Source organism: Chiloscyllium plagiosum, unplaced genomic scaffold, assembly GCF_037043375.1.
Source record: "Chiloscyllium plagiosum isolate Xiang-an unplaced genomic scaffold, Cpla_swu_hap1 HiC_scaffold_27, whole genome shotgun sequence".
Classification (NCBI taxonomy): domain Eukaryota; kingdom Metazoa; phylum Chordata; class Chondrichthyes; order Orectolobiformes; family Hemiscylliidae; genus Chiloscyllium; species Chiloscyllium plagiosum.
In genome coordinates, this window is record NW_028270165.1 from 51761179 (window position 1) to 51783541 (window position 22363).

General features: G+C 47.3%; 1 protein-coding gene and 1 non-coding gene across 2 annotated transcripts in view; one reads left to right on the plus strand and one right to left on the minus strand.

Moving 5' to 3' along the window:
• LOC148144037 (uncharacterized) overlaps positions 1-22363 on the plus strand; it is a 142232-nt gene that overhangs the window by 111006 nt on the left and 8863 nt on the right. The gene's annotated exons all lie outside the window — the stretch shown is intronic.
• On the minus strand, positions 14678-14767 carry trnap-ugg (transfer RNA proline (anticodon UGG)). Its single transcript is given in 2 exon segments — positions 14678-14713; positions 14732-14767. It is a non-coding gene; the product is annotated as a tRNA-Pro (tRNA).

Genomic DNA, 22363 nt, shown 5'->3' on the forward strand with positions numbered 1-22363 from the left:
GGGTGCAGGTAGAGAACTTGGACGGGAGGCAGAGGCTGGGAGGAAGAAAGAGAGAGAAAATGGACATGGGGACAGAGCATTGGGGGTAAAGAAAGCCTGGCGGTACATAGGGTGGGGGGCAGAGGGTTTGTCAGAGAGACAGAATGGGGGGGTGGATACAGAGTGTGAAACGAGAGAAATTGGGTGTTGCAGAGTGTCGGGAGAGAGAATGAACTGGGTCACGGTGGGGGAGAAAGAGAGCAACAATGAATGACAGGAGAGGGTTGGGGAGAGAGGGAATGGATAGAGAGCAGAGGGTGGGGAAAGAGAGAGAATGGAGAGGGGAGAGAGTGTGTGTGGAGAGGGACTGGATGGCGGAAGGCAGAGGGTGTGGAGGGAGAGAAGAGGATTGGATGGGAAAAGCAGGTGGATGAGAGACTGGACAGGGGGCAGAGGGTGTGGAGATAGAATGGACGGAGATGCAGAGCGTGGCATGTGTGTGTGTGAGAAAGAGACGGGAAGCTAGGGATAGCGAGAGAGAATGGACAGGAGAAGCTGAGGGCATGATCGGGTCCTGATTGAATGGGGATGTGGTGAAAGGATGCCACCCACTTCCAGCATCCCCTTGTCTGCACACTGGGGATGGCAAGAAGTGGCTTGAAACTGAACCAAAAGTCAGCCCTTTCAGGAGACGGGAGCTGGGCAAAACAGGAGGATGGGTTGGAGTCCATTGAAAGGTGGAGGAATTGGGACACAGAGATTTCGAGTAGAAGATAGCGAAGGCTGTTTCATATAAACCAGAATTCTCTCATCTGTTTTCTGTCCTGCACTGACAGCAGTGATGTGTTTTCTCAAGGTATTAGCAGAGGAGGATTTGCTCTTCAGGCATGCACAAGGAATTTACTCAGGGCCTGAATATCAGCAGCGTTTGAATCCAGGCGGGGAAATGTTTGTCGACAGGAAATGATTTCAAACATCAACGTGCATTGAGAAGCCCGTGATTACACACAGACTGTTTCAGGGTTCTGATTGTGGAGAGAACTTGAACTCTTTAGCGAAATGTGAACTAGTGTTTTTTTCTGTAGACGAGCCCGTCAGTGGATCGTTGAAGCTGCTGAGACACAATGCCCACTGCATCATAGAAACTCTGTGGAAGCAAATTCAATTCCTCAAACTGACTGGAGTGTCACCAGGATTGGGAAGAAGCCAATTGATTGCTGAGAGCTGGAGAGGGGATTCCTCGGAGCGCCAGGGACCTGGGTTCGATCCCACCCTCAGGGTGACTGTGTGGAGTTTGCATTTCCCTATCTCCCCCACTCCCCCCCCCCCCCCCCCCCCCCAACCACCCCTCCCGTGTCTGCTTGGGTTTCTTCAAGGTGCTCCGGTTTCCTCCCATGGTTCAAAGATGTGAAGGTTAGAGTGGATTGGGCATTATAAATTCAGGGATTAACTGTGGGGGTTATTGGGTAGGTCTGGGTGGGATGCTCTTCAGAGGGTCAGTGTGAACATGTTGGGCCAAATGGCCTGTTTCCACAGTGTTGGGGTTCTATGATTCCCCCAAAGTGTCTGCAGCCTGGCTTCCAGCTCCATCTCTCTGAGCCGAAGGTCCTCCAGCCTGTGTTTCCCTAGCTTCCAGCACCCAGAACCTCCCACCTTCTGCAAATCGAAAGACAAGTCCAACCCTGCCCTCTCCAATGTGTGTTGTGTAACTGCTTAATCATTTTTAGTGGGCCAGCAAAGGCTGATAGCCAAGTTCGGAAACCAGGAGGATGGCTTCAACCGCGACCTTGGGTCCATGTCACACGCTCTCTTTCTCTCTCTCTCTCTCTCTCACACACACACACACTTTACCCAGCACGCTCTCTCTCATGCATGCACTCACACATTTGGGGTGAATTTGCATTTGCACAATTATATATTTGGAAATAGAGCCAGTCTGACTCAAGATTGGGATACAGACAGTCTCGAACCTCAGCTTTTATGCGTTGTTTGACGTGAGGTTCCTTATATAAAACATTAAGTTACCTGGAGAATCTGACTTAAAAGAGGTTCTGGAATGTTCAAATTAATGAACTGAAATCTGCAACCCATTTTAAAAGATGAAAGATTTAACAGCAATCTCGGTTTCTTCAATATATCATTTATGTTACATGACACGAAAGGTTTTTGCTATATATTCTGTGTCTTATGATCCTACTCCACAGCTACCTGATGAAGGAGTAGCGCTCCAAAACCTAATTCTTCCAAATAGACTTGTTGGACTATATCCTGGTGTTAGTGAGATTTTTAAACTTTGTTTCCAGTGAATACAGCCCACACCCTCCACTGTTGCCAGTAAACTTTGCAATGCCAATGAAACAATTAACCTGCAGTCCTGAAAAACATACAATTTCTTCCAATACTAGCTACTCATTCACTGCTCCTTCTGAGATACGACACTGAAAACTTAGTGCTGGAGACTGAAAGAAATGAGTAGCTTTAAATCAAAAACCTGTTGGATCTCGCAGCTTTCAATGAGTGTCTAAGCCTGGTGGTAAGTTCAGGTAACCTCTACTGCGACCCAATATTGTTACAGCTTCAGATCTCCCCAGCAAAACGATGTAGAAAAAGTAGCTTTAAAAAAAAGCTCAAGCTCAAAGTGCATACACTCACCCCACTCCTCCCGCCCCATTTTCTTTACTATTGATCAGCTCAGTTGTCCCTTTGTAACTGGATCCCTGGTACAGCCGGGTAAAGCATGCAGCTGGGACGACTGAGTGAACCCTTTCCCACAACAGCAGTCTCCTTCCCGAAAAAGGACATGAGTGAATCAGATGGGGGGGTTTTACCCAGGAAATGGTTTCATCCTTAGATTATGAAGTCCAGATTACTGACGGAATTCCAATTCTGCCATCTGCCGCGGCAGGATTCAAACCTGGGATTCCCAAGAGCTGGCTTAATAGGGTCACTCGGCCATCGCTCCTTCAATCCCCCTGCGATGGCACGTGACCTCACTGGTGCCTCCGCAGGTGGGAGGAGCAGGTGAAGCCCTTCCGGCACATACAGCAGGTGAATGGCCTCTCTCCGGTGTGGAGCCGCTGGTGGGTCAGCAGTGCAACTGACTGAGTAAAACCCCTCCCGCACATGGGGACTGTGAATGGCTTCTCTCCCTTGTGGACCTACTCGTGCGTCTGCAGTTGGCTGATCCGACTGAAGCCCTTCCTGCACACTGAGCAGGTGAATGGCCTCTCCCCGGTGTGAATGCATCTGTGGGTTTCCAGCAGGGATGGGGAGGGGAATCCATTCCCACAGTCCCCACATTTCCACGGTTTCCCCATTGGGGGAACTTTCCTTGTGTTGCTCTGGGTTTGAAATTACAAACAGAACGGGGACATAGTCTGTCCCACCGTGAGGGATGTGATTTTGATTCCCCCAAGCTGAGTAACTGGTTTGGAGCACTTTTCACAGTCAGCGCACTGAATCTCCCTCACTCGGTGTCTCAGTATTCTTCCTGCGGCACCAGTGTCCAAATTCTTTGAAGCAACCAAAAGGAAACATTTCTTCTTGATTGGAATGGCTGCTGATATTCAAGTCCCAATGAATCAAGTGGCTCTGTCAGAAGTTGATTGATCATTTGCTTTCAGATTTCTTTCTGCACATCTTCCTGCAAAAAAAATCACAAAATAAGTGATCACGGTCAGTACGTTAAATGAACATAAAAAAGGTGGCGATTTCTGTAGATTGCCAGATGCCTGCTGATCACATATTACCCAGCACACAGAAACCTGAAAACACTTATGCAACCAGATAGCCTTAAGTGTGTTTGGAGGAAAACTTCATTTAGGCGACAATAACGTGGGATAAACTGCCTGAAAAGGTGCTGGAAATGGAGCTGAATCAAGGATATGAAAATGAAATGTCAAGGCTGCTTGAGAAAAGAAAGCCAGTAAAGTTACTGAATTACTTCCTGCTGTCGGATTAGATAAAAAAAATGACAAAAAAAGGACGTGACCCCATTACTACACGAGAAGGTGAATAATAATTGCAAAGAAACTTTCACAACAGCCAACAATATCATATGTACACCAAATGCAGCAACATACGCCTACATTTTATATCAATGTGCCAATCCCTTAAATGCTGCTCAGTTCCCTGAGAAACTAGCCTTTTAATTGTGAACATGAAGAAAGAAGCAATCCTTTTCTAGGGAGCAAACTGTAAACGTGCCAAACTGAGGGAATACACAAGGAAAGTACCCTTAAGAGAAAAAAAAGTAGCTGAGCACCTTTGGACACTCTGCTCCCTCCCTGGATTCACTCCAGTTGCTACAAGTGAACAGTGTTTCATCCACCCCCATCTCCCCCTCCCACTCCCTGTCTCACTCCTGGAGGATGGGGAATGGAAAGCGGGAGACATTGCTTTGCTCCCAGATGTTGCCCAGAGGGAGAGAATTTCACTCTGAAACTAACAGGGATGACGTCAACAATGGAGGGCGTGCCGGACAGCTGCCCTGCAGTTGAGGCACGTGTGGAGGGGAGGACACTTTGCAAACTCCCACTCTCCTCCAAGTCAAGCAGTTTGAGTTCAAGCAAAGCAATGGCTTTAAGTTTATGTTAGAAAACCTCCTCTGTGCCATGGGAACGCTTCTACCATGGGAAATTCAGGGTTACAGATTCATAATAACAGGAGGAGTAGGCCATTTAGATCAAATCCTCCAACTCTGGCAACATCGTTGTAAGTCTTTTCTGAACCCTTTCCAGTTTCACACCATCTTTCCGATAGGAAGCAGACCAAAATTACATGCAATATCCCAAAAGTGGCCAGACCAATGTTCTGTACAGTGGTAACATGAGCTCTCAATGACTTTACTCGATACTCTGAACAATAAAGCAAAGCATAACAAACGCCTACTTCACCATCCTATCTGTATGCGATTCTACTTTTAAGGAGCTATCAACCTGCACTCCAAGGTCTCTTTGTTCAGCAACACTCCCGAGGACCTTACCATTAAGTGTAAAAGACCTATTCTGATTTGCTTTTCCAAAATGCAGCACCCCACATTTATCTAAATTAACCTCAATCTGCCACTCAGCTCATTGGCTCATCTGATCAAAATCCCGTTGTAATCTGAGGTAATCTTCTTTGCATTCACTACACCTCCAATTTTGTCATCTACAAACTCGGTAACTATACCTCCAATGTTTAGATCCAAATCATTTGTATAAATGACAAAAGGTAGTGGACCCAGCACCGATCCTTATTACACACAACTGGTCACAGGCCTCCAGTTTGAAAAGCAACCCTCCATCACCACCCTCTGTCTTCTGCCTTCGAGCCAGTTCTGTATCCACGTGGCTAGTTCTCCCTGTATTCCATGAGATCATACGTCTCCCATGAGGAACCTTGTTGAATGCCTTCCTGAAGTTAATATAGATCACGTCCACCGCTCTGCCTTCATCAATCCACTTTCTTACTTAGTCATAGAGATGTAGAGCAGGGAAACAGACCCTTCGGTCCAACCCGTCTATGCCGACCTGATATCCCAACCCAATCTAGCCCCACCTGCCAGCACCCAGCACATATTCCTCCAAATCCTTCCTATTCATATGCCCATCCAAATGCTTCTTAAATGTTGCAATTGTACCAACCTCCACCACTTCCTATGGCAGCTCATTCCATACATGTACCACTCTCTGCGTGAAAAAGTTGCCCCTTAGATCCCTTTTATATCTTTCCTCTCTCATCCTAAACCTATGCCCTCTAGTCCTGGACTCCACCACCCCAGGGAAAAGACTTTGTCTATTTATCCTATCCATGCCCCTCATAATTATGTAAACCTTTATAAGGTCACCCCTCAGCCTCCGACGCTCCAGGGAAAACAACCCTAGCCTGTTCAGCCTCTCCCCATAGCTCAAATCCTCCAACCCCAGCAAGATCCTTGTAAATCTTTTCTGAATCCTTTCACGTTTCACACCATCTTTCCGATAGGAAGGAGACCAGAATTGCACGCAATATTCCAACAGTGGCCTAACCAATGTCCTGTACAGCTGCAGCATGACCTCCCAACTCCTGTACTCAATACTCTGACCAATAAAGGAAAGCATACCAAACACCTTCTTCACTATCCTATATACCTTTGACTCCACTTTCAAGGAGCTCGGAACCTGCACTCTAAGGTCTCTTTGTTCAGTAACACTCTCTATGACCGAACCATTAAGTGTATAAGTTCTGCTAAGATTTGCTTTCCCAAAATGCAGCACCTCGCATTTATCTGAATCAAACTCCTTCTTCAATCAACTCAATCAAGTTTGTGAGACATGATTTCCCACGGACAAAGCCATGCTGACTATCGCTAATCAATTCTTGCTTTTCCAAATGCATGTAAATCCTATCTCCCAGGATTCTCTCCAACAACTTGTCACCCACGGATGTTAGGCTTACTGGTCTTGCATTCCCTGGCTTTTCCTTACCACTTTCTTAAATAGTGGCACCACATTAGCCACCCTCCAGTCCTCCGGCACCTCACCTGTGACTATCGATGATACAAATATCTCAGCAGGATGTCCAGCAATGGTTTCCCTAGCTTCCCACAGAGTTCTAGGGTACACTTGATCAGGTCCTGGGATGTATCCACTTTTATGCATTTCAAGACATCCTCCTCTGTAATGTGGACATTTTCCAACACGTCACCATCTATTTCCCCACAGTCTATATCTTCCATGCCCTTCTCCACGGTAAACACTGATGCAAAATATTCGTTCAGCATCTCCTCCATCTACTGCAGCTCCACACATAAGCCGCCTTGCTGATCTTTGAGGGGCCCTATTCTCTCCCTTTTTACCTTTTGTCCTTAATGTCTTTTTAAAAACAGTTTGGATTCTCCTTAACTCTATTTGCCAAACCTATCTCATGCCCCCTTTATGCCCTCATGATTTCTCTCTTAAGTATGCTCGTACTGCCTTTACACTCTTAGGATTCACTTGATCTCTCTGTCTATACCTGACATATGCTTCCTTGTTTTTCTTTACCAAAATCTCATTTTCTCCAGTCATCCAGCATTCCCTACACCTACTAGCCTTTCTTTTCACCCTAACTGGAATATTCTGTGTCTGGACTCTTGTTATCTCATATCTGAAGGCTTCCCATTTTCCAGCAACCTGCGAACATCTGCCCCCAATCAGCTTTTGAAAGATCTTGCCGAATACCTGAATCTTCCTCCAATTTGGAACTACAACCTTTAGATCTGATATATTATTTTCAATCACTATTTTAATGTTAATAGGATTGGGGTTGTTGGCCCTTATGTTTTACACCCTCTCCAGTAGGTACATCCACATTGTGAATTAGAAAATTTCCTTGTACACACTTAACAAATTCTTCTATTTGGCAGATAGGTAAATGGGCAGGAGTTATACCTTGGTTCCACTCTTCCTTCATTCCCATCAACCCTACCCCCATTCCCACCCCAATAGTCCAACGGCACTTTCCCCTGCAACTACCGAATGTGTGACACCAGCCCATTTACCTATTCCCTCCTCACTATCCAAGGGCCCAAACTTACCTTCCAGGTGAAGCGGCACTTTACCCGCACTACCCACAACCCAGTCTACTGCATTTGCTGCTCACAATGTGGTCTCGTCTACATTGGGTGACTGCTTCACAGAACATCTACGTTCTGTCCGCAAAAAAGACCATGAGCTTCCAGTTGCCTGCCAATTCCACACCCCACCCTGTTCGCTGGCCAACATCTCTGTCTCAGGTTTGCTGTAGTGTCCCAGCGAAGCTCAGCACCAGCAGAACGAAGAGCACCGAATATTACACTTGGGGAGCATACATCCCTCTGGTCCCAATATCGAATTCAATAATTCTAGGGCCTGAAATCCATAGTGTCCTCGTCCCTTCCACACACACCAAGCCTTGTTATCACATAGTCTGTCATTACACGCTACCTATTCTTAGCCACGAACAGTCTTCATTCACCCTCCCACGCAGATCGTTATCAACTCCCTTTCCTGTCCAACAGTTCTTCCCTCGCTTTGGGCTCTGTCCTGGTCTATCATTTCCTGCGTCCGCCTTCCTCCCACAATATCTCCTGCATATAAACCGACAATTTCCCAATCACCATCAGTTCTTTTTATTGTTTCTGATATACAGCATCCACAGTTCTTTCAGCTTTTTATTGAGAGAGAGTTGGAAATTGTTTCGAGAGACAGAAGGAGAGGGGGGAGAGACAGACCAGACATGAACTGTTGATGTCCGTTGTTACACATAACGTAAAATCATTGCAGTGCGATCACTTCCTTTAATCATGAATAGAGACCCGCAACTCTCTGCGAGCTTGTGGCGCAATGGTAGCGCGTCTGACTCACGTTTTCAAAACACGTCAGGCTCAGTGTTTCAAACCAAGGAAGGAGTGCATTTACTTCTTTCCGGAAACTTTCGATCACACACGTGAAGCTTTGCTATCAGTTTGATTTGTGAACAGTGTGTCAGGGCGGTGGTGTGCCCATTGTTTGGGTAAATGCTCAGCTCCCCGCAATGTGAGAAGTAAAACACAAACTGTTGATCACGCGATTTAAACACACAGCCGCTTTGTTTAGTTATACCGAGACTTCCACAACATAATCTAGAGATTCCCAGCTTTGTGTTTCAATCTATCAGGAGGTCCCAGCTCATCCTGTTATAGCAGAGTGACAGCGAGTTCAGATAGAAATGTTTCCCACCAACGGCCTCTCACTGGACACAGTTAAAATTATCTTTATTCAACAGGAGGAGCGGAAACTACAGTCTGACGGCCCCTCTCCAAATTAACGGTGAGCCTGAATTTTATAAACGGTGTCAGTAAAATCCAGTGGCGGACACTGATTTGGTTCAACCTTTTTTTTTCCCAAGTGTAATTCACCGAGAGGATGCTGCTGTGTGAAACCGCGTGGGGAATTACTGCAGGGCCTCCTGCACATGGGACACACCGCAACTGATGTGTTTCGCCTTCACCAGTTTATTCCTATCTCGGAGAAGAGACGTTTGATGATTCGGATCATAACAGGCCGACAGAGAACAGGAGAAGAGCACTCAGACCTTCACAAGCTTGTCACCACAGCTGGGTCATCGTGGCCAGTGTATCAGTACGGGATAGTAATCTGCATCTACTGACTGGAAGCACAGCAAATTGGAGTGCTGGTGGGACTATCACACAGGAGAAAACGGCTTCGACCTATCAACTGGAGTGGCTCCCAATGCGCAACTCCGCTCAACTCAACTGAATAACTGTAAACAAATTACTCCCTGATTCAAAGGAATACTCGGTTTTGAATCTGCATTGTGGCATGTACCTTCGAGAATGATGTCAAAACACCTTCATTGCTGTGATGGAGTATCCTGGTTGGCAGAAGATACCCGTTGTCAAATTTCCTACGTTCTGTTGGTCCAACTCCGATTTCACTCAGAATCACGAAATGTGTGACAGCGCAGACTGAGGCTACGCAGCCCACCTTAGCTCTGCTGGCTCAACACAATATGTAAATGATTGTCTCATTCTGTCGCCTTCTCCCTGTAAATCTGCACATTGTTACATTGAACGTGCCCACCGAATTCCCTTTTGTGTCCATTGAATCTGCCTCTTTGTCACTGTCAGACAGCGACTTACTGACCCCACTCCCTGTGCGAAAACGGTCTTCCTAATGTAACTTTTACTTATTTTCCTGATGATTTTAAATCTCTGCCAAATCGTTCTCGATCCTTTCAGGCCTGGGAGCATTTTCACGGCATTATTTCCTCTGTCTAAAACCCTCATGACGTGGAAACTTCAATCAGACCAGCTTTCAGCCCTCTGTTCTCCAAAGAGAGCTGCCCCAAACTTTCCAATCTCCCTTCATTGCTGACATTCCTCAGGACGGTACCTGTTCAGCGCTGTCTGCAATCACTTCACTTCCCCGCTTCCTGAAGTGTCACCCTCAGAATTGAGCGTAATACAGGTAGAGGATTCATTCAGACTCGGATTGCGCGGGCGAAAAATCTGCAATACTTGTTTTCACTTTGAACAAGTGTTTCCCTTCGCCGTGTTCACTGCAATGGCAGCTCTGCGCCGTCCCTAATTCAGGCAGTCCGATCTTATTTAATTAAGCGGCTTTTTGAGAAAATTCATCAGGTATTTTTGCTCAGGTCAATTTAAGGAATGATGGTTCGCCTGGGATTGGAACCCGGGAATTCTCACACGGCTGCATATGCTCGAAGACCCAAAGCTAGAATCATATCCCAGACTAACGAGCCACCAGCCATGGGTGCAGCCACCTCCGGAAGCAGCTGAGACTTGCTCAGTACGAAATACATTGTGCATTGCTCCCAGAATTGCAAGTAGGGAAGCGTTTCAAGAACATCTGCTTCTCAATCTGTCTCCCTGCTCCCAGGACGCTGCTGTTTGTCCCGTCCCCAGGGACCGGGCTCTCTCCACTGGTGGATAATTGAACCATTTCGTTTCTACTTGCAAGCTGTGCTGGTGGAAGGCAGAGCCCATTCACTCTTCTGCTCTCTCACACTATTACGTGAGGCAGGAGAAGTCAGTTACAGTCATGCGTAGGAAATGGGCAACTTTGAACTTGTTCCAAAGGTCCTGTTAACGGAGAGATAGAAAGATGCTGTGCTGTCGGGACAGAGAGAAATGGACACCGGAGACTCTTCCCTCAGGGAAATTGATATGGGTACATTTTTGTGCAGCCTGCTTGGTGTTCAGAATTTGTCTTAACACAACAATCCTGCAGGAAGTCTTTTGTTACACCGTTGGTTTCTTTACTGCGGGCAATGGACTAAAACAGCAAGTCATGTGTTTCAACTTCACCGGTTCATTGCCATCTGAGAGCAGAGGTTTCACACGAGATCAGGACACACCGACAGAGAACAGGACAAGACAACTCAGAGCTCCACAAGGGTGCCAGCGCAACTGTGTAAATTTGACTTGTGGATCGATGTGATATATTGAGCTCAGATACCCGAAGTTTTGGGAAACAAATGACATGGCAAGGAAAAGAACAGAGCGCCGTTATACGGGAAAGCTACTAAAGACATTAAGTGAGTCGGAGAAAATGGTTTCGCTTCTGGGTTATGATCCCAGCATGCACCCGTTGTGCCATTCTCCTGCATTGCACGGTAGCTTTTCCAGAGAAGTATTCAGCTTTCCATTTGGCGTGTGACTTGCACGTTCGAGAATGAGGTCAAAAGATCTTCACTGCTGTAGTGCCATGTGCTGTTGTGCAGACATGTCGCCGATGTGCAAATATAAACTCAGAGAACAATGTACACTAGAGACTCTGAGCCAGCTGAAACTTGCTCGGTGTGAAATACACTCCACATTGCTCCAAGAATTGCAAGCAGCAAAGTGTTTCCAGAACATCTGCTTGTCATGCTGTCCCCGGGGCGCTGATGTTTGTCTCATCCCCAGGAACTGTTCTATCTCCACTGGCGGATAATTAAACCAATTTGTTTCTACTTGTCCGCTTTTCTGGAGGGAGGGAAGAGTCCATTCGCTCTTCTGCTTTTTAACTTCCAATCCCTTGGGGTGAGAGGTATCACTTACACTTTGTGGGCGGCACGGTGGCACAGTGGTTAGCACTGCTGCCTCACAGCGCTAGAGATCCGGGTTAAATTCCCGCCTCAGGCGACTGACTGTGTGGAGTTTGCAGGTTCTCCCCGTGTCTGCGTGGGTTTCCTCCGGGTGCTCCGGTTTCTTCCCACAGTCCAAAGATGTGCAGGTCAGGTGAATTGGCCATGCTAAATTCCCCGTAGTGTTAGGTAAGGGGTAAATGTAGGGGTATGGGTGAGTTGGGCTTCGGCGGGTCAGTGTGGACTTGTTGGGCCGAAGGGCCTGTTTCCACACTGTAAGTAATCTAATGAGTGGGAAGTGAGTAACTTTGATTGTGAATTTCCTCCAAACGTCTGTTATCGGAGAGATAGAAAGATGCTGTGCTGGCGGGGCAGAGAGAAATGGACACCGAGGACTCTTCCCTCAAATAGATTCATATGAGTACATTGTTGTTCAGCCTGCTTGGTGTTCAAAATTCGTCTTCACGCAGCAATCTTACAGAAAATCTTTCGCAAAGTGGGCATCGCTTTCATCGCTGCGACCGCGCAGCAGTTAACATCTGAGATCAAGTGCCCCGATGAAGAGAATCCGAGTGAAACCTTCACTCACTGAGAGTCATCCCCACGGCACTGAGCTGCGGGACTGCAGGCAGTCCAACACGGAAGGGACGGTTAAATGAACCATTGTCGCTCCCTCAGCCTCTCTGTCCCATAGACAGGCAGCGGGACGGCATAAACACGTACCATCGTTCTCCCGCCGACAGAGGCGGTCCAGCCCATCGTGTCCACGGCGACTCTCTGCCACTTGTCTCTTTCTGAGGTGATTCACAATCAGTGATATCTGTCCGAATACTAAGGGACTGTGTCTGAATGGTGACACAGTTACTGACATGCTGATCATGTTGTCATTCACGTACGAACCGGCGTGGCGAATTACAGCAGGGAAGGTAGGAAACCACAAGGCATGCGTTTCAGCTTTATCAGCTGACACCAGAGTGACCAGTGACAAGCATTGCCCTCCTCAACATAGGGGACAGAGAACAGGAGAATACCCCGCAGACCTCCACGAGTGTGTCATCTCAACTGTGCACATTGGGCCAGTATATCAATGTGAAATATTTACGTCGAAGTTTTTTGGGAAGCAGATGAGAAGGCGAGGTGCACAACAAGCTGCTAAAGACAACATTGAGTGAATAGGAAAGATGGTTTCCCTTCTGGTTTATGCTCCCATCACGCACCGGCAGACATATCGCCCCAAGCAAATATTAACTCTGTCTAAATTGCCACATTCTGTTTTTACGAACCGTGATTTCACCCAGAAGCACAATTTACCTGCTCCCTCCTGAATATCCTTCCAGGCTCGAATATATCTTCCAGGTGAAGCAGCACTTCACCTGCACATTTGCCGCAACCTCGTCTCCTGCATTCGCTGCTCACAGTGTCGTGTCCCCAACCGAGCATGAAGTATAATCTGGATGACTGCTTCACAGAACACCTCGGTTCTGCCCGCAAAACACGGACCTGAGCTTCTGCTTTCCTGCCACTTTAACACGCCACCCTGTTCCCTGGCCAAAATCTCTGTCTCAGGCTTGCAGCAGTGCTCCAGCAAAGCTCAGCTCCAGATGGAAGAACAACGCCTCATATTCCACTTCAAAACCCTACAGCCCTCCGGTCTTCAAGATCGAGTTGCACGACTTTAGGGCCTGAAATCCCCCATGTCCTTGACCCCTACCACACACATACGAACCCCTTGTTATCACATAGTCTGCTACGACACACTACTTATTGTTAGCCACGAACGCTCTCCATTAACAGTTATTCACCCTCCCACACGGATCGTTATTCACTCCTTTGTCCCTCCTATTGTTCTCTCTCTGAGCTGGCGGGAAAGAGAGCAATGTACACTGGAGACTCTGAGCCAGCTGAAACTTGCTCAGTGTGAAATACATTCCACTTTGCTCCAAGAATTGCCAGCAGCAAAGAGTTTCCAGAACATCTGCTTGTCATTCACGTCGGAACCGGCGTGGCAAATTACTGCAGGGAAGGCACGAAACCACAAGGCATGCGTTTCAACTTTATCAGCTCATTGGCATCTCAGAGAAGTGGGTTTGCGGTTCAGTTCATAGGAAACCAACGAAGAACAGGAGAAGACTACTCAGACCTCCAAAAGCCGGTCACTTGAACGGTGTGAGTTTCGCCATACTATTTGGTATGATACGGGGCATTCAGTCAGGAAGTCTTTTGAAAGGCAAGATGCCGAACAGAGTCCCATCGCAAAGGCAAGTCGCTCAAGGAGACAGTGAACAATAGCAGAGGATGGTTTCGATCCATCGACCTCTGGGTTATGGGCCAGCACGCTCCCGCGGCGCCACTCCGCTTGTACGCACAGCGCCGTTTTCCACAGGTCCCTTCAGCCTTTCGTCTGACGAGACTGTTGTCAAAGATCTCCACTGCTGTCGTCTTATATGGTGTTGCGCAGACGTATGGAGGCTGTGTAAATATAAACTTTTTCTAACTTCCCACATTCTGTTGGTCGAACTGTGATTTCACTCTGAATAGACGCCATGCGGCCCACCTTCGCTCTGCTGGGTCGACACAGTAAGTAAACGTGGGTCTCTATTCGTATTATTCTCTTGTCTTCTCCATGTAATTCTGCACATTGTTACTTTAAACATGACCACCGAATTCCCGTTTGCGTCTCATGAATCTGCCTCTATGTCAGTGTCAGTTAGGGATTTACTGACCCCAATCACTCCCTGTACGAAAGCGTTCTCCCTAATGTCACTTTTGGTTCTTTTCCTCATGACTTTAAATCTCCGCCGAATCGTTGCCGATCCTTTCAGGCGTGGGAGCATTTTGACTACATTACTTTCTCTGTCTCGACTTCGCGTAACTTGGAAAGCTTCAATGGGGCCAGATTTCAAACTTCGGATCTCCGAAGAGAGCTGTCCCAAATTTCCAATCCACCCTCATCGCTGACATCCCTCAAACACCGCAACACTCACGTCAACCTATTCAACGCTATCTCCAATCATTACACTTCGCTGCTTTCTGTCCCATTGGTTCTCCAGGGAGCCCAACCTCGTTGAACGAACGTACTTTTTGAGAAAATGGAAGAGGCACTTTTGCACAAGGCATAAAACGCGGGCTCGTCCGGGATTTGAACCCGGGACCTCTCGCAAACCTACGTCGACGAAGACCCAAAGCGAGAATCATACCCCTAGACCAACGAGCCAGACAGCAAGCGCGCTTCCACCCCACCCCCCGCTCTACCTCTTGAACCAGCTGAGTCTTGCTCAGAGTGAAGTATAGTTGACATTGAACAGGCTGGGGCTGTTTTCTCTGCAACGTCGGAGGCTGAAGGGTGACTTTATGGAGGTTTACAAAATTATGAGGGGCATGGATAGGATAAATAGGCAAAGTCTTTTCCCTGGGGTCGGGGAGTCAAGAACTAGAGGGTGAGAGGGGAAAGATATAAAAGAGACCTAAGCGGCAACATTTTCACGCAGAGGGTAGTGCGTGCATGGAATGAGCTGCCAGAGAAAGTGGCGGAGGCTGGTACAATTGCAACATTTAAGTGGCGTTTGGATGGATATATGAATAGGAAGGATTTGGAGGTATATGGGCCGGGTGCTGCCAGGTGGAACTAGATTGGGGTGGGATATCTGGTCGGCATGGCCGGGTTGGACCGAAGGGTCTGTTTCCATGCTGTACATCTCTATGACTCTATGAACAGCTGCTTCTCATTCTGTCTCTCAGCTGCCGTTTGCCCGTCCCCAGGAACAGGGCCCTCTCTACTGGCAGAAAATTAAACCGTTTTCTTTCTAAACTTTTCTCTGACACCGGAGTGACCAGTGACAAGCATTACCCTCCTCAACATAGGGTACAGAGAACAGGAGAAGACCCCGCAGACCTCCACGAGTGTGTCATCTCAACTGTGCATTTTGGGCAGTGTGAAATATTTACGTCGAAGATTTTTGGAAAGCAGATGAGAAGGCGAGGTGCACAACAAGCTGCTAAAGACAACATTGAGTGAATAGGAAAGATGGTTTCCCTTCAGGGTTATGCTCCCATCACGCACCGGCAGACATATCGCCCACAAGCAAATATTAACTCTGTCTAAATTGCCACATTCTGTTTTTACGAACCGTGATTTCACTCAGAAGCACAATTTACCTGCTCCCTCCTGAATATCCTTCCAGGCTCGAACATATCTTCCAGGTGAAGCAGCACTTCACCTGCACATTTGCCGCAACCTAGTCTCCTGCATTCGCCGCTCATAGTGTCGTGTCCCCAACCGAGCATGAAGTATAATCTGGATGACTGCTTCGCAGAACACCTCGGTTCTGCCCGCAAAACACGGACCTGAGCTTCTGCTTTCCTGCCACTTTAACACGCCACCCTGATCCCTGGCCAAAATCTCTGTCTCAGGCTTGCAGCAGTGTTCCAGCAAAGCTCAGCTCCAGATGGAAGAACAACGCCTCATATTCCACTTCAAAACCCTACAGCCCTCCGGTCTTCAAGATCGAGTTGCACGACCTTAGGGCCTGAAATCCCCCATATCCTTGACCCCTACCACACACATACGAGCCCCTTGTTATCACATAGTCTGCTACGACACACTACTTATTGTTCGCCACGAACGCTCTCCATTAACAGTTATTCACCCTCCCACACGGATCGTTATTCACTCCTTTGTCCCTCCTATTGTTCTCTCTCTGAGCTGGCGGGAAAGAGAGCAATGTACACTGGAGACTCTGAGCCAGCTGAAACTTGCTCAGTGTGAAATACATTCCACTTTGCTCCAAGAATTGCAAGCAGCAAAGAGTTTCCAGAACATCTGCTTGTCATTCACGTCGGAACCGGCGTGGCGAATTACTGCAGGGAAGGCACGAAACCACAAGGCATGCGTTTCAACTTTATCAGCTCATTGGCATCTCAGAGAAGTGGTTTTGCGGTTCAGTTCATAGGAAACCAACGAAGAACAGGAGAAGACTACTCAGACCTCCAAAAGCCGGTCACTTGAACGGTGTGAGTTTCGCCATACTAAATGGTATGATACGGGGCATTCAGACAGTCTTTTGAAAGGCAAGATGCCGAACGGAGTCCCATCGCAAAGGCAAGTCGCTCAAGGAGACAGTGAACAATAGCAGAGGATGGTTTCGATCCATCGACCTTTGGGTCGTGGACCCAGCACGCTCCCGCTACGCCACTCTGCTGTTACGCACAGTGCCGTTTTCCACAGGTCCCTTTCGCCTTTCGTCTGACGAGACTCTTGTCAAAGATCTTCACTGCTGTCGTCTTATATGGTGTTGCGCAGACGTATGGAGGCTGAGTAAATATTAACTTTTTCTAGGTTCCCACATTCTGTTGGTCGAACTGTGATTTTACTCTGAATAGATGCCATGCGGCCCAGCTTCGCTCTGCTGGGTCGACACCATTTCACTTGCCTGGTTTCTTCCCCATTCGTTCTCCAGGCAGCCCAACCTTGTTTCACGACGGTGCTTTCTGCGAAAATAAATGGGGCATTTTTGCACAAATGAAGTTTAGAGACTTGATCTTTTGGGAAGCGGATGAGAAGGCAAGGTGCAGAACAGAGCGCCGTTATACGGGAAAGCTGCTAAAGACGACGTTGAATGAATAGGGGAGAATGGTTTTTCTTTTGGGTTATGGTCCCAATACGCACGCGTTGTGCCATTCTCCTGCATTGCTCGGCAGTTTTTCCAGAGAAGTATTCAGCTTTTCATCTGGCGTGTGGCAGGCACGTTTGAGAATGACGTCAAAAGATCTTCACTGCTGTCATGTCATATCCTGTTGTGCAAAAATAAACTCTGTCTAAATTCCCACATTCTGTTTTTCGAACTGTGATTTCGCTCAGAATCACTAATTATCAAAACTCGCAATATTCAAACTTTAACAAAGTGCTCATAGAAATGATTAGTGAACACCTGAAAGAAATTCTTCCAAACTTACCTGGGGAATTTCGCTTTGAGGGGTCTTGAACTTTAAGTGGAAGGAAGTGAAGTTTGCCTCGAGGCTGCTTAATGTGGAGATGTGTTCTCCATGTAAACTGGTCGTAGTTGACCATCCCACTGCTTCCCGATGCGGGGCTGCCTGACCCCCAGGGAGGTTTACTTGTAGCAACTGGAGTGAATCCAGAGAGGGAGCAGATTCTGCAAAGGTGCTCAAATACTTTCTATCTCTCTTTTAGGTATTTTCCTTGTGTATTCCCTCAGTTTGGTACGTGTGCAGTTTGCACGCTGGAAAATGATTGCTTTTTTCCTCATGTTCACAATTAAAAGTGTAGTTTTTCATGGAACTGAGTCGCATTGAAAGAATTGGCATATTGATATATATATATATATATGTACATTCATTTAGTTGAAGATTAGATTAGATTAGATTTGAATGAAGTTTTCCTCTACGGGAAAACTCCATGTACGGGAGAGGGGTCACTCAGTCAGCTGCACTGCTGACCCACCAGTGGGTCCACACCGGAGAGAGGCCGTTCACCTCAGCCTATCTGGCTGCATGAGGGATTTCAGGTTTCTGTGTGCTGGGTATTATCTGATCAGCAGGCATCTGGCAAACTACGGGAACTGCCACCTCTGTTATGTTCGTTTAAGTGTCCCGCCAATGATCACTTATTTTGTGATTTTTTTTTTGCAGGAAAACGTGCCGAAAGAAATCTGAGAACAAATGATACATCAACTTCTGTCAGAGCCACTTGATTCATTGGGACTTGAATATCAGCAGCCATTCCAATCAAGAAGACATGGTTGCTTTTGTTTGCTTGAGAGATTTTGGACACTGGTGTGGCAGGAAGAATACTGAGACACCGAGTGAGGGAGATTCAGTGCGCTGACTGTGAAAAGTGCTTCACACCATTTACTCAGCTTGGGGGAATCAAAGTCTCATCCCTCACAGTGGGGATAGACTATGTCCCCGTTCTGATTGTAATTTCAAACCCAGATCAACACAAGGAAAGCTCCCCCAATGGGGAAACTGTGGAAATGTGGGGACTGAGGGAAAGGATTCCCTTCCCCATCCCTGCTGGAAACCCACAGACGTATTCACAGCGGGGAGAGGCCATTGACCTGCTCAGTGTGCTGGAAGGGCTTCAGTCGGATCAGCCATCTGGAGACGCACAAGTGAGAGAAGCCATTCACGTGTCCCACGTACGGGAGGGGGTTCACTCAGTCAGCTGCACTGCTGACCCACCAGTGGGTCCACACCGGAGAGAGGCCGTTCACCTGCTGTCAGTGCCGGAAGGGCTTCACCTGCTCCTCCCACCTGGGGAGGCACCAGCGCGTTCACGTGCCATCGCGGGGGGAGGGAAGGAGCGATGGCCGAGCGCCGCTAACAACCCCGCTCTGGGGACTCTCAGGTTCGAATCCCGTCGCGGCAGATGGCAGAATTGGGATTCGGTCAGTAATCTGAACTTCAGAATCTAAGGATGAAACCATTTTCAGAGGGCAAAAACCCATCTGATTCACTCATGTCCTTTTCAATGATGGAAACTGCCGTTGCGGGAAAGGATTCACTCAGTCGTCCCAGCTGCATGCTTTACCCGGCTGTACGAAGGATCCAGTTACAAAGGGACAACTCAACTGACCAATAATAAAGAAAGTGTGGTGGGGGGAGTGGGGGTGAGTGTGTGCACTTTGAGCTTGAGGTGCTTTTTATTTAAGAAAAGCTACTTTTTGTACGCCTTGTGATGTGGAGATCTGAAGCTGTAACAAAGTTGGGTCACAGTAAAGGTTACCTGAACTTACTGTCAGGCTTAAACTCTCGCTGAAAGCTGTGAGATCCAACAGCTTCTCATTTCTTTCAGCCACCAGCACCGAGTTTCCAGTGCCGGTCTCAGAAGGAGCAGTGAATGAGTAGCTAGTATTGTTCAAAATTGTAAATTTTTCAGGACTGCAGGTTTATTGTTTCATTGGCATTGCAAAGTTTCCTGGCAACAGTGGGAGGTGTGGGCTGTATTCACTGGAAACAAAGTTTTAAAATGACACAAACACCAGGGTAAAATCCAACAGGCTTATTTGGAAGCACTGGGTTTTGGAGCGCTGTTCCTTCATCAGGTAGCTGTTGAGTAGGATGGTAAGACACAGAATATATAGCAAAAGATTATCGTGTCATGCAACATTAATGATATATTGAAGAAACCTGTTAAGTCTTTCATCTTCTAAAATGGGTTGCAGATTTCGGTTCATTAATCTGTAAATCCCAGAACTCCTTTTTAGTAACATTCTCCAGGTAACTTAATGTTTTATAAAGGGAGGTGACACGTCAGGTCAGACAACGCATGAGAGCTGTGAGGTTAGAGTCTGTATGTATCCCAGTCTCGAGTCAGACGGGTTCTATTTCCAAATATATAATCCTGCAAATGCAATTCACCCCAAAGACTTCTATGTGTGAGTGCATGCAGGAGACAGAGCGTCTGTGTGTGTGCGTGTGCATGCTGGGTAAAGTGTGCGTGTGATGGAGTATAATTGTGTGAGAAGGTGTGTGCATGGATGTGAGTGTGAGGGGTGTCTCATTGTGTGTCTGAGAGAGAGCCTGTGTATCAGAGTGGGTCTGCACGACCGTGTGAGTACTTGAGTGTGTGTGTGTGTGTGTGAGAGAGAGAGAGAGAGAGAGAGAAAGAGAGAATTTGCGTGTGTATTGTGTAGCTGGGTCTCCTGTAGTGACTCATGGACCCAAGGTCTCAGCTAAGGTCATTCTCGTGTGTTCCAAACTTGTTATCAGCCTCTGCTCGGCCACTAGAAATTATTAAGCAGTTAAGCAGTTTCACAACACACACTGGAGAGGGCAAGGTGAAGGGCTTATGTCTGAAATGTTGATTCTCCTGCTCCTTGGATGCTGCCTGACCTGCTGTAATTTTTAAGAATCACATTCTCGACTCTGACCTCCAGCATCTGCAGTTCTCACTTTCTCCTCATGGGTGAGGTGGGGCTTGTCTTTTATTCACTCATTCACTCTTACAGCCTGTCCTTGGTTGTGGCCTAACTGTGCATATATCAATGCAAGTTTCAGAAAGATTTCTACAGCTTGTTTTTTTTTTCAAAAAAGAACATTCTTCCAGACTTTAACAACGTTTCTGAATATATGATTTTAGCTATTCTCAATTTTAAAAATCAGTCATTTCTCCCTGTTTCCCAGGTAGAATCGTCACCACCCATTCTCTCTTTCTCCTTAAAAGGGCTTGATACAGCGATCAAAGAGGGCTCAGGCACCAGAAAGGATGGGGCCGGTCGCTGGTGGGGGCGGAGAAGGGAGAGAAATGGAGAGGGGGACAGAGGTTGGGGGGTAGAGAAGGACTGGGGTTCAGAGGGTTATGGGGAGAGAATGGGGATGCAGTGTGAGGGGAGAGAATTTGCAGGGGGTAGTGGGTGAGGAGAAAATGGACGGGGGTGGGGTGCAGAGTGTGAAGAGAGAGACAGCACAATCCTACCTTCCCCAGAACTGGTATCAGTGTCCCACAAACGAACCCACTCCTCCCACAGCAGACTTGGGGCAATCATTTCTCAATATACGCGTGGCTAAGGCAGTGGAATCATATCATCCCTACAGGCCATTCACACCGACCTTCCTAATAGCATCCCATCCAGACCCACTCGATTATGCTACAGCTCTGCAATTCCACACAGCTATTTCCTGATGAAGGGTTTTGCTGGAAACGTCAATTCTTCTGCTCCTCGCACACTGCCTGACCTGCTGTGCTTTTCCAGCACACACTCTCGACCCTAATCTCCAACATCTGTAGCCGTCACTTTCGCCCTGTAGGGGGTGAATGTTCTCTGCCGAGTCTTTTGAATCTCTTCAAATCTTTCCTCCTCACCCTAAACCTGTACCCTCTAGTTTTGGAGTACCTCGACCCTGGGGTAAAGGCAGGAACGTTGAGCAGCCAGACAAAATACAACAGGAATAAAACGTCGAGGCACAGGGGAAAAAAAACATTTCGGAAAAAAAAATGGCGTTGGCATTTTTCTCTCGTATTCGCATTTGGACACTTGAAATTTGTCATGATCTGGAAGTGCCGGTGTTGGACTGGGGTGTACAAAGTTAAAAATCACACAACACCAGGTTACAGTCCAATCGGCTTGTTTAGAAACACTTAGCTTTCGGAGCGTGGCTCCTTCATCAGGTGGTTGTGGAGTATAAGATCAGAAGATCATAAATTCTGTGTTACCATGTTGTACTCCACAACCGCCTAATGAAGGAGCAGTGCTCCAAAATCCCGTGCTTCCAAATAAGCCTGTTGGACTATAACCAGGTGGTTTATGATTTTTAACTCTAAAATTTGTCAGTGAACACCAGCATCGTGACAGAGCATACTGAGCATGCTCCGCGGTGTCAGTAAGCACTACGCATGTCTGTCGGTGTCAGCAAAGTACTGCGCATACGCCTGGGTGTCCGCAGAAAAGGCGCACGAGCTCCGTTCCATGGACCAATGGAGAACCTTGGAGGACCCGAAGGAGGCTAGTCCTCCTGCCAATCAGAGTCGGCCATTGTCGAAATTAGGAAGTTGGACCGTGAGCTCTGAAACCGCTGATGCTGCCCTTTTGTCACTGAATGAAGATTAAACCTCACCCCAGACTATAAATTCCTTCCTCTGTCTAAAATTTGTGAGTATAATAGTGTTTTTGTCAACACGTTTTCCATTTTCTTTTCATTCTGGGGTTCAATTATTGATTTGTAGCAAATGAAAGGAAAGAGTGAATCGAGGGAGGGGACAGACTCTGGAAAAGTTGATCCAGGTCTGTGTCTCACTTTGCAAACGCAGTGCCACAATGTAAAGGTATAGCCTTTGATGTATGTAAAAAAA